At 36.3% G+C, this 15334-nt stretch overlaps 1 pseudogene; it reads right to left on the reverse strand.

The window, feature by feature from the left end:
- Positions 1-2472: 2472 nt before the first annotated feature.
- LOC124225915 (uncharacterized) lies at positions 2473-2567 on the reverse strand (annotated as a pseudogene).
- Between the last annotated feature and the right edge of the window lie 12767 nt (positions 2568-15334).

The following is a 15334-nucleotide window of genomic DNA, read 5'->3' on the forward strand; positions in this document are numbered from 1 at the left end:
CATCTCATTTGAGTTGGTATGGTGTATTTTCATTTTCATTTGTCTGTAGATATTTATTTCTCCTTTAATTTCTTCAATGATCCATTGGTTGTTCAGTTGCTTGTTATTTAGTCTCCACATGTTGGTCACTTTCCCAGCTTTTTGCTTGTAGTTGATTTCTAGTTTCATAGCATTATGGTTGGAAAAGATGCTTGATATGATTTCTGTCTTCTTAAATTTATTGAGGTTGCCTTGTTTCCCAGCATATGGTGCATCTTTGAGAATGTTCCATTTCTACTTGAGAAGAATGTGTATTCTGCTGATTTTGGATACAGTGTTCTGTATATATCTATTAAGTCTATCTGCTCTAGTTTTTCACTTATTTCCACTAGTCCCTTGTTGACTTCTGTCCAGTTGATCTATCCATTGATGACAATGGTGTGCTCAGTCCCCTTATATTATTGTGTTGCTGTTAATGTCTACTTTTAGGTCAATTAATAGTCACTTTATGTACTTAATTGCTTCTGTGTTAGGCGCATATATAATTATAAGTGTTATTTCCTCTTGGTGGAGTGTCCTTTTCATCATTACATACTGCACTTCTTTGTCTCTCTTTGTCATTTTTATGTTGAAGTCTACTTTGTCTAATATAAGTATGGCAATACTTCCTTTCTTTTATTTGCCATTAGCTTGGGGTATTGTCTTCCATCCATTCACTCTAAGCCTGTTTTTGTATTTAGAACTGAGATGTGTTTCCTGGAGGGCACAAATCGTTAGGTCTTGTTTGTTAATCTATCCAGTCACTCTGTGTCTTTTGATTGTGGAATTCAATCCATTAACATTTAGAGTGATTATTGATATGTGAGGGCTTAATTCTGCCATCTTGTCTTTTTTTTCCCAGTTGTTTTGCATTTCTCTTGTTTCTTGTCCCATGTATTTCAGATTGTCAGTTCAGTTTGGTGGCCCTCTAGGATAGATTTCTCAGTTTCCTCTTCATTTATCATTTGTGTCTCTGTTCTGATTTTTTGTTTAGTGGTTACTGTGAGGTTTTTATAAAAACCATAGATGGTATAGTCCATTGTCTGATGGCCTCTTATTCCTTTAGTCTAAGTAAGTTTTGGCCCTTTTTCTCTTCCTTTTCTAAGTTGTTGCTGTTGTCACAAATTCTTCCATTATGTGTTGTGAATTTGTGGTTAAAATGAAGTGACGATATTTATTTTTGATGTTTTCCTTCCCTTTATCTTTAGAGTTACAATTATTTACTAATCTGTTCTTTTCTCTTTCTGTTTCTTTCTGTTTCTTTATTTTTTATTGCAGTAGCATTGGGTTATAACATTATATAACTTTCAGGTGTACATTGTAATATATTTTGAATTCTGTATGTTCACCACCCAAAGACTAATTACAATGCATCACCACACATGTGTGCCTAACCTCTCCTTTTGCCTTCCTCTCTCCCCCTTCCCCTCTGGTAACCACCAATCCAATCTCTGTTGTTATATGTTTGTTTGTCATTGCTTTCATCTTCTAGTTATGTATGAGATCATATGATATTTCCTTTCTCCCTCTGACTTATTTCGTTTAGCATAATACCCTCAAGGTCCATCCATGTTGCCACAAATGGCTGGATTTCATCATTTCTTACGGCTGAGTAGTATACCATTGTGTATATACACCAGATCTTCTATATCCCTTCATCCATTCACGAGCACCTAGGTTGCTTCCAAGTCTTGGCTATTGTGAATAAGGCTGTGATGAACATAAGGGCATATGTATCTTTATGCATTTGTGTTTTCAAGTTCTTTGGATAAATACCAAGCTGTGGAATAGCTGGATCATGTCTTAGATCTATTATTAATTTTATGAGGAAACTCTATACTGTTTTCCATAGTGACTGCACCAGTTTTCACTTCCACCGGCACTGTACCAGGGTTCCCTTCTCTCCACATCCTCTCCAGCACTTGTTGTTTTCTGTCTTGTTTGCTAATCTGTTCTGGTACAGAGTTGTAACTTTATTGTTTTGTCCGCCTATTTATCTCCTTGCTGAAGGCTTCATAAACAATTTCTTCCTTTATGTTTTCAGGTGTGAAGGCCATCTTAATCAAATCTTTTATGGGAGATCTCATGGTGATGAACACCCCTCAGCTTTTGTTTATCTGGGAAAGTTTTTATTTCTCCATCATATCTGAAGGATATTTTCACTGGGTATAGTATTCTTGGCTGAAAGTTTTTATCTTTCAGAATTTTTAATAGATCACTCCACTCTCTTAGCCTGTAAGTTTTCTGCTGGGAAATCCAATGAAAGTCTGATAGGAGTTCGTTTGTAGGTTATTTTCTTTTGCCTGGATACACTTAATATTTTTTCTTTGTCATTGACTTTTGACAGCTTTACTAATATATGCCTTGGAGAAGGTCTTTTTACATTGATGTAATTAGTAGTTCTATTGTCTTCATTTACATGTAATTGCAGCTCCTTCTCCAATTTTGGGAAGTGAAAACATGGAAGTCTTCACAAATTTAGAAGTCATCCTTGCACAGGGGCCGTGTTAATCTTCTCTGTATCATTCCAATTTTAAAATGTATTTTTTTCTGGGGGCTGGCCCTGTGGCCTAGTGGTTAAGTTCACATACTCCACTGTAGCAGCCAAGGGTTTTGCTGGTTCAGATCCTGGGCACAAACATGGCACAGCTCATCAAGCCATGCTGAAGTGGCATCACCCATGCCACAACTAGAAGGACCCACAACTAAGAATATACAACTAGGTACCAGGGGGCTTTGGGGAGAAAAAGGAAAAAAATAAAATCTTTAAAAAGTATATTTTTTCTGATACTAGCTCTCTTTTGATAACAATTTGCCCAGAGTATATTTTCTACCCTTTCATTCACTGTCTATTTGTGTTTGTGGATCGATAGTGAGTCTCCTGTAAATAGCATCAATTCACATCATGTTTTTTAACCTATCTTTCAATTTCTGCATTTGGATTGGAGAGTTTCTTCACTCATTTACTGAGAATAACTTAGTTCTTCCTTTGAAAAAATTTATTTTCTGTATGTCTAATGCCATGTTTTGTTCTTCATTTCTTCCATTACTGTCTTATATTTTGTCCTGTTGATTTTTTTGTGATCATTTTGGATTTTGATCTCTTTGCTTTTTTATTTTAAGATATCCAAATAACTTTCTTTGTGGTCACCGCAGGCATTAAAATTAACAATCTAGTTTGAATTCGTATGACTTTTACTTCAATAGCATGCAAAACCTCTGCTCTTATATGGCTTTGTTATTTCTCCTTATGTTGCTACTGTCACAAGATAAATCTTTCTATGTTGCCAATAGCATAGATTTAAAATTTTTTACATTTGTTTTTATATCCAGTAGAAAATAAAAAGTGGAGTTGTTAGCCAAAAATAAAATACCAGCTCTTTTATTGGCCTGCACATTTATCTTTACCAGAAATCTTTCTTTTCTCACACAGCATTGAATTACTGTCTAGTGTCTCTGCATTTCAACCTGAAGGAATCCCTTAGATATTTTCATAGAGCTGTCTTAGTGGTAATGAACATTTTCACCTTTGTTAGTTTGGAAATATTTATTTCTCCCTCACTTTTGGAAGGAAAATTTCATCAAATATAAAATTAGTTGACATTTTTTCCTTTAACACTTTAAACATGTCATCCTGCTGTCTTCTGACCTCCATGGTTCTGACGAAAAGTTGTTGTTAATCTTATTGAGGATGTTTTCTCTGTGAAGAGTTTATTATCTCTTTAGATCTTGTACATAATAATCTCCTTTAAGATTCTCTTCCCCTTTGGCTTTCTCAGTTTGATGATAATGTGTCTTAGTATTAGTATTTTTGAGATATTCTACTTGAAATTCGTTTACCTTCTTAGTTTTGTAGGTTCATGTCTTTCACCATATATGGGAAGATTTGACCATAGTTCATTCAAATACTCTTTCTGTCTGTTTCTTATCTCCTTCTGGGACTCATATAATGCATTTGTTTACACTCGATGGTGTTCTGTAAGTCCCTTAGGGTCTGCTTAGTTTTGTTCATTATTTTTTTTCTGCTCCATAGACTCAATATTATAATGTGGTAGCTGTATATATAAGACTCTTCCCCAGAGTTTTCTGTGTGTGAAAACAAAATTGAAGGTGGTAGTTGTCTATTCATTTAGTGACTGTCCCCAAATATATTTGCAAGCAGAGTGATTCTTGTTGTATGTAGTCATTAAAATCTGTGTTCTTTAGCTTTGTTCATCCAGTGATTTGACAAATTTCCTTGAATGTCAGGAGTGATACAAAAAACCAAAGAAACAATATACGTTTTTCAGTCTTTACAGATTAGATTTGTGCTGCAGCACTTTTTCAACACTTACCCAGGTTTGCACTGAGCCTACAGTTCAATATGATAGTTTAGGATTTTCTGAGTATATGTCTTGCCATGGACATGCACATGGCTTTCTAAATTCTCCCATACACTTGATTTCTTTTAAATGTCCTAGTTTTCTGAAGAAAATTTCCTGTTTTCACTCTGGGGCTTAGCTAGTTTATTTTATGTTTTGACTTTAATCTTTTACCATAGGCATTTGTGGGCTGGTAGTTTGATTTATGGTATTTTTTGAAAAATTCCCACTGCTTTTCCAGTCTGAGTTCTGAGTTAGGAAAAACAGAGATGAATGCCTTGTCTCAGTCCTTCAAGTAGCTCCCAGATAGATTAGAACAGACACACAGAATGATTTGGGAAAATGTCCACTATGCTTCCTCTGAATCCACGGACCAGGGTCTCATACTGAGAACACAAGCTGTGAACATTTTAAGACTGCTCACTGACATTTCATGGAGGGAGAGGGATAAGGGAAAGTAAAAGTGCCACAAAACTTTTCTATCAGTTTTAAATTACTTTTTTCTTGAGTCAGCACTTACTTGGTTGCAGTAAAAATACTGTTTTCAGGAGTTATGAAAAAGTTAATTATGTCATTTTCTGCCTGTTTTTCAATCTTTCTTTGAGAGGACAAGAGCTTTAAGGTGCCTAATCTGCCATTTTTCCAGCAAAATGCCATGGATTTTTCCATGCAGTCTTTTTTGACTATAGGAAATGTGTTAGACACTGCTGAATATAATAGACAGAAATAGCATGCAATGAGCCATGCATAGAGTTAGTCCTTAGAATATGCTTTTTAGGGTATATTTGCTATTTTATCACTTGCATTTTATAAGTAAGATATATATATATCCATGCAATAAACTATATTTTTTAGCCTAATTATCCTTTCGGTTTTCCTTAGATTGTTGTTATAAATGGTGTCTTTGAACGTATCTTAGGAAAGAAGACTACAATCTAATTGCAGAAGTAAATTTTGTCTGTGTGTGAAAGGCACTTGCAATGGATGTGAACAGAAATAGATGGATGGAATAGAATTGCATACTTCTGACCTTGCAATATGAGGAATTTTCCAGTTTTAAGCTTTTCCTTCGCTGAACTTTTAAGGGTTTTCACTACCCTGGAATCAGGATGATATCAAAAGTTTGACTAATGAGAAACTTTGGATATTGATCCCCTAAGGGCCACAGAAACCACAAATAGCCTGCCTGTGGCCACCCTACTCAATTGCACTGCTCATGCCAGTAGGTGGCACATCTGAGCCTCTTCACAGAGGCCATCACTTTTGCACAACAGCCAAGCATTTCACTCTATGTTTCCATGCTCCTTGAGAACAGGGCTTCCATTTCTCTCCTTCATTATCAAAGGGAGAACTGAATGTCATTTCTTAGTGTTGGCACCCAGGTAATCTGAAGTTCCCTAGTCTGGTTTTCAAATATGGAAAGGTGTTTGGCTACCAGCTTTCTGTGTTTGAGTGGGAACACGCTGTAGATGACTTGATTTTATTCATCTCCGAAGTGCCTGCCTAAATGTTTGTCATCTGAAATATTTTCATGTACCTTGTAACAATATTAAAATTCGCTAATTTTATACTCTGACCCTAAAGTTCTAGAGGCTTTTCCATCCACAGGAGAAACCATCCTTTGCACAATTTTGAGGAATATTCTAGAATTCTCTAAAGTATTCTTTAACTTCTGGGCAGTGGATTAAGGTGGTTCATCATCTTACATTTAAACTTCCATATCTGCTTCTCTAGATTCATTTGTAGGGATAACCATTGGTCTTGACCCTGGTTTCTGTGTATGAGGACCAGGGGAGTTTATGACCACTAAATAGCCTTACTGTTAAATGTCAAAGTGACTTATTTCAGTGGGAAATAAAATACTACAAATAGAATAAGAAAATCATCAAAGAAAAAATTACTGGTAAAGGCAAATATACAGTAAAGGTAGTAGGTCAACTGCCTATAAAGCAAATATGAAGGTCAAAAGACAATAGCACTAAAATTATCTATTTCTACGATAAGAAGTTAAGGCATATATATATACACAAAAAGAGGTTAAATATGATATAAAAAAGTGTAAAATGTGAGGAGAGGGGAGTAAATGTGTAGGGCTTTTAGTAAGAGGTCAAATTTAAGAGACCATCAACTTTATATAGATTGCTACTTACATAAGTTATAATATATGAACCACATGGCAATTACAAACCAGAAACCTAAAATAAATTCACAAAAAATGAAATAAATGAACCTGAACATAATACTAAAGTAAGCCATCTAATCACAAGGGAAGAGAGCAAGAGAAGAAGGCAGGAACAGAGAAGAATTTTTAAAACACACAGAAAAAGTAACCAAATGGCAATAAGTACATACTTACTAACAGCTACTTTAAATGTCAGTGGACTAAATGCTCCAATCAAAAGACTAGAGTGGCTGAATAGAGTAAAAAAAGAAACAAGACCCATAAATATGGTGAATAAAAGAGATACACATCAGATCGAAAGACACTCACAAAGAGAAAATGAAGAGACAGAAAAAGATACTTCATGGAAATAGAAATGGAAAGAAAGATGGGATAGCAATACTTACATCAGACAAAAAAGACTTTAAAACAAAAACTGTAACAAGAGACAAAGAAGGGCACTACATAATGATAAAGGGCACAATCCAACAAGAAAATATAACACTTGTAAATATCTACGTACCCAACATAGGAGCACCTAAATATATAAAGCAATTATTAACAGAGATAAAAGGAGAAATTGACAGTAACACAATAATAGTAATGTACTTTAACACTCCACTTACGCCAATGGATAGATCATCTAAATAGAAGATCCATAAGGAAACATTGGCCTTAAGTAACACATTAGATCAGATGGACTTAGTAGATACATACAGAACATTCCACCCCAAAACCAAAGAATACACAGTCTCTTCAAATACAAATGGAACATTCTCCAGGATACATCATATATTAGGCCACAAAACAAGTCTCAATAAATTTAAGAGGACTAAAATAATATCAAGCATCTTTTCTGGCTACAACAGTGTAAAACTAGAAATGAAATACCAGAAGAAGAAAGCTGGAAAAGCCACAGAAATGTGGAGATAAAACAAAATGCTATGGAACAACAATTGGCTATTTGCATAAATCAAAGGAGATGTGAAAAATACCTGGAAACAAGTGAAAATAATATGACATGCCAAAATTTATGGAATACAGAAAAAGGGGTACTAAGAGGGATGTTTATAGCAATACAGGCCTACCTTAAGAAACAAGAAATATCTCACATAGGCAATCTAAGACTGCATCTGAAGGAACTGGAAAAAGAAGGACAAATCCTAAATCAGTTGAAGGTAGGAAGTAATAAAAATTAGAGTGGAAAGAAATGAAATAGAGACTGAAAAATAGTAGGAAAAAATCAGTGAAGCTAAGAGCTTGTTCTTTGAAAAGATAAACAAAATTGACAAACCTTTAGTTAGACTCACTCAGAAAAAAAGAGAGAAGGCTCAAATGAATAAAATCAGAAACAAAAGAGGATAAATTACAATGGACTCTTTAGAAATACAAAAGATTACAAGAGAATACTACGGAAAGCTACACACCAACAAATTCAATAATCTAGAAGAAATGGATAAATTCTTAGACTCATACAACCTTCCAAAACTGAATCAAGAAGAAATAGGGAATTTGAATAGACCAATCACCAGTAAGGAGAGTGAAACAGTAATCAACAAACTTCCAAAAAATAGAAGTCCAGGACAAGACACCTTCCCTAGTGAATTCTACTAAATATTTCAAAGAGTATATAATACCTATCATTTTCAAACTTTTTCAAAAATTTAAAGAGGAAGAGAAGCTTCCTAACTCATTCTATGAGGCCAACATTACCCTGACACCAAAACCGGACAAGGACAACACAAGAAAAGAAAATTAAAGGCCAACATCATTGATGAACATCGATGTAAAAATACTGGTAAACCAACCACAACAATATATTAAAAAGATCATAATACCATGATGAAGCGGGATTTATTCCAGGCATGCAGTGATGGTCCAACATCCACAAATCAATCAAGTGATTCTAACATTAATGAAGTGAAGAGTAAAAATCACATGATCATATATTTTTTTAAAGTTTGGCACCTGAGCTAACATCTGTTGCCAATCTTCTTTTTTTCTTCTTCTTCTCCCCAAAGCACCCCAGTACATGGTTGTATATTCTAGTTGCAGGTCCTTCTGGTTGTGATATGTGGGATGCTGCCTCAGCATGGCCGGATGAGCAGTGCGATGTCTGTGCCCAGGATCTGAACAAGCGACACCACAGGCTGCTGGAGCAGAGTACACGAACCCAACCACTCAGCCGCGGGGCCAGCCCCCACATGATCATCTTAATAGATGCAGAGAAAGCATTCAAGATACAACATCTATTTGTGATAAAAAAAAAACTCTCAATAAAGTGGGTATAGAGGGAAAGAACTTCAACATAATAAAGGCCATATATGAAAAAGCCACAGGTAATATCATACTCAAGGGTGAAAAACTGAAATCTCTCCCTGTAAGAACAGGAAGCAGACAACCATGCCCACTTTCACCATTCTTATTTAACATTGTATTGGAAGTCTTAGGCAGAGAAATCAAGCAAGTAAAAGAAATAAAAGGGATCCAAACTGGAAAGGAAGAGGTAAAACTGTCACTATTTGCAGATGACATGATTTTTGATATAGAGAACCCTAAAGAATCCATCAGAAAACTATTAACAATAACAAATGAATACAGTGAAGCTTCAGGATTAAAAGTCAACATAAAAAATAAGTTGTGTTTCTAACTCTCTCCCCTCCAAAGTACAACAAAGGAGTGTAAAAAAACCCTGAATTTCAGCTAATGAACCTAATGCCAGGACTCAGAGACCTACAGTATCAAAAGACAGAGGACGCAGCCCCTGCTGCCCACCTCAGAGGAGCTGGAACCAGGTAGGAGAGAACTTTGCTCCCTCCCCTAGAAACCGGCATTGCCGCGTGGGTCCCGGAGGGAGCAGGGGAGGGGCCGGGCGACTCGGGGATCGTCTAGGACTCCCACTGCTGGTACAGTGGAAACCTGCTGACGGGGGAAAAGCTTCTGTGCCTGGGGACCCCATAAACCCAGGGCCCCAGGAGACTAGAGAACAGAACTGATCCGAATCCAGATCAGTGTGCGAGAGAAACCGCCCCTCCTCGCTCTGGCAAACCGCACTGGGTGCCGCCATCTTGCCTGAAGGTGGAGAGCTCAGAGTGTGAGGCTCTCGACCCCCATCTAGTGGCGGCAGGCTGTAACTGCAACCAAATTATACCACCATGCGAAAAAACCGCTCCTCTAACATCCAGCAATTTATAAAAGCCCCAGACCAGAAGGAAAACAATAAAAACACAGAATTAAGTTCTGAGGACTTGGAAATAGGTAAACTAAGTGAAAATGAGTTCATTGCAGCTATAATGAAAAAACTCAATGAGGTAGAGAGAAAGATAGAGAAACAAGCTGAGTCCTGGAGTTACTTCACAAAAGAGATTGATATTATAAAGAAGAATCAAACAGAATTACTAGAGATGAAAAAAACAATGGACCAGATAAAACAGAATACAGATTCCCTGAATGCCCAGGTAGACTCCGTAGAAGAGCAAATTAGCATAATCAAAGATAGACAGGCTGAATGGCTCCAGACAGAGGAAGAAAGAGAACTAAGGATTAAAAGGAATGAGGAAAGAATTAGAGAGATAGCAGATTCAATGAGGAGAAAGAATTTAAGGATCATAGGAATTCCCGAGAATGTGGAAAAGGACAATGGAGCAGAAAGTGTGCTTAATGAAATTATAGAAGAGAACCTCCCAAATCTAGGGATTGAGGGAGAAATGTGTGTAGAAGAAGCTTTCAGATCTCCTAGATTTGTCAATGTAAAAAGACCTACTGCAAGGCATATAGTAGTAAAAATGGCAAAAGTGAATGACAAAGAAAGAATACTCAGGGCAGCAAGACAGAAGAGAATAACAACAAAGGAGCTCCCATCAGACTTTCAGCGGATTTCTCTACAGAAACCTTACAAGCTAGGAGAGAATGGAGTGACATATTCAAAACTTTAAAAGATAAAAATCTTCAGCCAAGAATACTCTATCCAGCAAGAATACCCTTCAGATATGAGGGACAAATTAAATCTTTTTCAGACAAACAAAAGTTAAGGGAATTTGTAACCAAAAGTCCTCAGCTACAAGAAATCCTCAAGAAGGCTCTCATACCTGAAAAAAGAAAAGGGAGAAAGGGGTCACAAACCACAGAGTAGGGAGACAGATAAATAGAACCAGAATAGGATAGCAAATATTCAACTATAGCATTAGGATAAAGGTAAGGAAACTACCAAAGCAAGGACGATCTTGTCACTCTAGCTACAAACTCATAACACAAGGTGGAATAAGAAATGAAAATAATAATTTAGGAGGGGAAGAGTAAAGGGACTAAATTAGTCTAGGCCAAGTAAGTAAGAGACCACCAGAGAATAGACTATATTATACACGAGATTCTAAATACAAACTTCAGGGTAGCCACTAAACTAAAAAACAGAACAGGGCCACAAAACATAAATAAGGAAAAATCTAAGAAACCCAGTATAAGAAATTGCAGTATCAAATGGGTAGAATAAAGCACAGAGGAACAGAAAAGCAGGAAAGCCAGATAATGAGCAACAGATTGACAGTTTTAAGTCCACATGCATCAATAATCACTTTCAATGTTACTGGATTGAACTCTCCAATAAAAGGAAACAGAATGGCAAAATGGATTAACGAACAAGATCCAACAATTTGTTGCCTCCAGGAAACACACCTCAGCCCCAAGGCCAAACACAGGCTCAGAGTGAAGGGGTGGAGGACAATACTTCAAGCTAATAGCAAGGAAAAAAAAGCAGGTGTTGCAATTCTTATATCAGACAAAGTGGATTTCAAAATAAGACAGGTAAATAGAGACGCACAGGGACAATATATAATGATCAAAGGGACACTTCATCAAGAAGAAATAATGCTTATAAATATCTATGCTTCGAACATAGGAGCACCAAGGTTCATAAAGCAACTGTTAATAGACCTAAAGGAAGATGTTAAAAACAACACAATAATAGTAGGGGACCTCAACACCCCACTCACATCAATGGACAGATCATCCAGACAGAAAATCAATGGAGAAATAGTGGAGCTAAACGAAAAACTAAAACAATTGGACTTAATAGACATATATAGATCACTTCATCCTAAAAAAGCAGAATACACATTCTTCTCAAGTGCACATGGAACATTCTCAAGGATAGACCATATGTTGGGGAACAAGGCAAGCCTCTACAAATTTAAAAACATTGAAATAATAACAAGCATCTTCTCTGATCATAATGCTATAAGGCTAGAAATTAATTACAAGAAAAAAGCTGAGAAAGGTACAAAGATGTGGAGACTAAGCAATACACTACTGAACAAGCAATGAATCATTGAAGAAATTAAAGAAGAAATAAAAAAAATACCTGGAAACAAATGAAAATGATAACATGCCATACCAACTCATATGAGATACAGCAAAAGCTGTATTAAGAGGAATTCATCGCAATACAGGCACATCTTAACAAACAAGAAAAATCCCAAATAAGAAATCTTAAACTACACCTAACTGAACTAGAGAAAGAAGAACAAATAAAGCCCAAAGTCAGCAGAAGGAGAGAAATAATAAAAATCAGAGCAGAAATAAACACTATTGAAATGAAAAAGGCGGTAGAAAGGATCAATGAAACAAAGAGCTGGTTCTTTGAGAAGATAAATAAAATTTACAAACCCCTAGCCAGACTTACAAAGAAAAAAAGGGAGAAAGCTCAAATAAACAAAATCGGAAATGAAAGAGGAGAAATACCAACAGACTCTGCAGAAATACAAAGGATTATAAGAGAATACTACGAAAAACTCTATGCTAACAGAATGGATAACCTAAAGGAAATGGATAAATTCTTGGACTCCTACAATCTCCCAAAGCTCACTCAAGAAGAAGCAGACAATTTGAACAGACCAATCACAAGGAAAGAGATTGAAGTAGCAATCAAAAACATCCCAAAGAATAAAACCCCAGGGCCAGATGGCTTCCCTGGGGAATTCTACCAAACTTTCAGAGAGGATTTAATACCTATCCTTTTCAAACTATTCCAAAAAATTAGGGAGGATGGAACACTTCCTAACACATTCTATGAGGCCAACATCATGCTGATACCAAAGCCTGACAAGGACACCAAGGAAAAGAGAACTATAGGCCAATATCACTGATGAACATAGATGCAAAAATTCTAAACAAAATTTTGGCAACCAGAATTCAGCAATTCATCAAAAGGATGATACATCATGATCATCAAGTGGGATTCATACCAGAGACACAGGGATGGTTCAACATCCGCAAATCAATCAACGTGATACACCACATCAACAAACTGGGGAAAAAAACCCACATGATCATCTCAATAGATACAGAGAAAGCATTTGACAAGATCCAACAGCCATTTATGATAAAAACTCTGAACAAAATGGGCATAGAAGGGAACTACCTCAACATAATAAAGGTAATATATGACAAACCCACAGCCAACATCATACTCAATGGGCAAAAACTGAGCGCCATCCCCCTGAAAACAGGAACGAGACAAGGATGCCCTCTATCACCACTCTTATTTAACAAAGAACTGGAGGTCCTGGCCAGAGCAATCAGGCAAGAAAAAGGAATAAAAGGAATCGAAACAGGGAGGGAAGAAGTGAAACTCTTGCTGTTTGCAGACGACATGATCTTATATATTGAAAACCCCAAAGAATCCATAGGAAAACTCTTAGAAGTAATCAACAACTACAGCAAAGTTGCAGGGTATAAAATCAATTTGCATCAATCAGTAGCATTTCTATATTCTAATAACGAACTAACAGACAAAGAACTCAAGAACACAATACCATTTACAATCACAACAAAAAGAATAAAATATCTTGGGGTAAATTTAACTAAGGAAGTGAAGGACCTATATAAGGAAAATTACAAGGCCTTTCTGAGAGAATTGGATGACGACATAACGAGACGGAAAGACATTCCATGTACATGGATTGGAAGAATAAACATAGTTAAAATGTCCGTTCTACCTAAAGCAATCTACAGATTCAACGCTATCCTAATCAGAATCCCAATGACATTCTTTACAGAATTAGAACAAAGAATCCTAAAATTTACATGGGGCAACAAAAGACCCTGAATTGCTAAAGCAATCCTGAGAAAAAGGAGCAAAACTGGAGGCATCACAATCACTGACTTCAAAACTTACTACGAAGCTGCATTAATCAAAACAGCATGGTACTGGTACAAAAACAGGTGCACAGATCAATGGAACAGAATTGAAAGCCGAGAAATAAAACCACACATCTATGCACAGCTTATCTCTGACAAAGGAGCTGAGGGTATACAATGGAGAAAAGAAAGTCTTTTCAACAAATGGTGCTGGGAAAACTGGAAAGCCATATGTAAAAGAATGAAAATTGACCACTCTTTTTCACCATTCACCAAAATAAACTCAAAATGGATCAAAGACCTAAAGGTGAGACCTGAAACCATAAGCCTTCTAGAAGAAAACGTAGGCAGTACACTCTTTGACATCAGTATTAAAAGGACCTTTTCAGACACCATGTCTTCTCAGAGAAGGGAAACAATAGAAAGAATAAACAAATGGGACTTCATCAGACTAAAGAGCTTCTTCAAGGCAAATGAAAACACGATTGAAACAAAAAACAACCCACTAACTGGGAAAAAATATTTGCAAGTCATATATCTGACAAAGGCTTAATATACATAATATATAAAGAACTTTCACAACTCAACAACAAAAAATCAAACAACCCGATCAAAAAATGGGCTGGAGACATGAACAGACATTTCTCCAAGGAAGATATATGGATGGCCAACAGGCACATGAAAAGATGTTCATCATCACTGATCATCAGGGAAATGCAAATCAAAACTACACTAAGATATCAGCTTACACCCATTAGAATGACAAAAATATCTAAATCTAATAGTAACAAATGTGGAGAGGTTGCTGGGAGAATGGAACCCTCATACACTGCTGGTGGGAATGCAAACTGGTGCAGCCACTATGGAAAACAGTATGGAGATTCCTCAAAAAATTAAAAATAGAACTACCCTACGATCCAGCTATTCCACTACTGGGTATCTATCCAAAGAGCTTGAAGTCAGCAATTCCAAAAGTCCTATGCACCCCAATGTTCATTGCAGCATTATTTACAATAGCCAAGACATGGAAGCAACCTAAGTGCCCATCAACAGAAGAATGGATAAAGAAGTTGTGGTGTATATATACAATGGAATACTACTCAGCTACAAAACAGGACAAAATCATCCCATTTGCAACAACATGGATGGACCTTGAGGGAATTATGTTAAGTGAAATAAGCCAGTTAGAGAAGGATAATCTCTGTATGACTTCACTCATATGAGGAATTTAAAAATGTGGACAAAGAGAGCAGATTAGTGGCTACCAGGGGAAAGGTGGGGTGGGGAGTGGGCACAAAGGGTGAAGTGGTGCACCTACAACACGAATGACAAACATTAATGTACAACTGAAATCACACAAGATTGTAACCTATCATTAACTCAATAAAAAAAGTTGTGTTTCTATACACTAACAAAGTAGCAGAAAGAGAAATTAAGTATATATTCCTATTTGAATCACAACAAAAATAATAAAATAACTAGGAATAAATGTAACCAAAGAGGTGAAAGACCTGTATGCAGAAAACCACAAAACATTATTGAAAGAAATTGAATATGACACACAAAAAAACGGAAGGGTATTCCATACTCTTGGATTAGAAGAATTAACATAGTTAAAATGCCCATACTTCCTAAAACAATCTATAGATTCATTGCAATC

This window comes from Equus quagga, chromosome 14, assembly GCF_021613505.1.
Source record: "Equus quagga isolate Etosha38 chromosome 14, UCLA_HA_Equagga_1.0, whole genome shotgun sequence".
In the NCBI taxonomy this organism is placed as follows: Eukaryota; Metazoa; Chordata; class Mammalia; order Perissodactyla; family Equidae; genus Equus; species Equus quagga.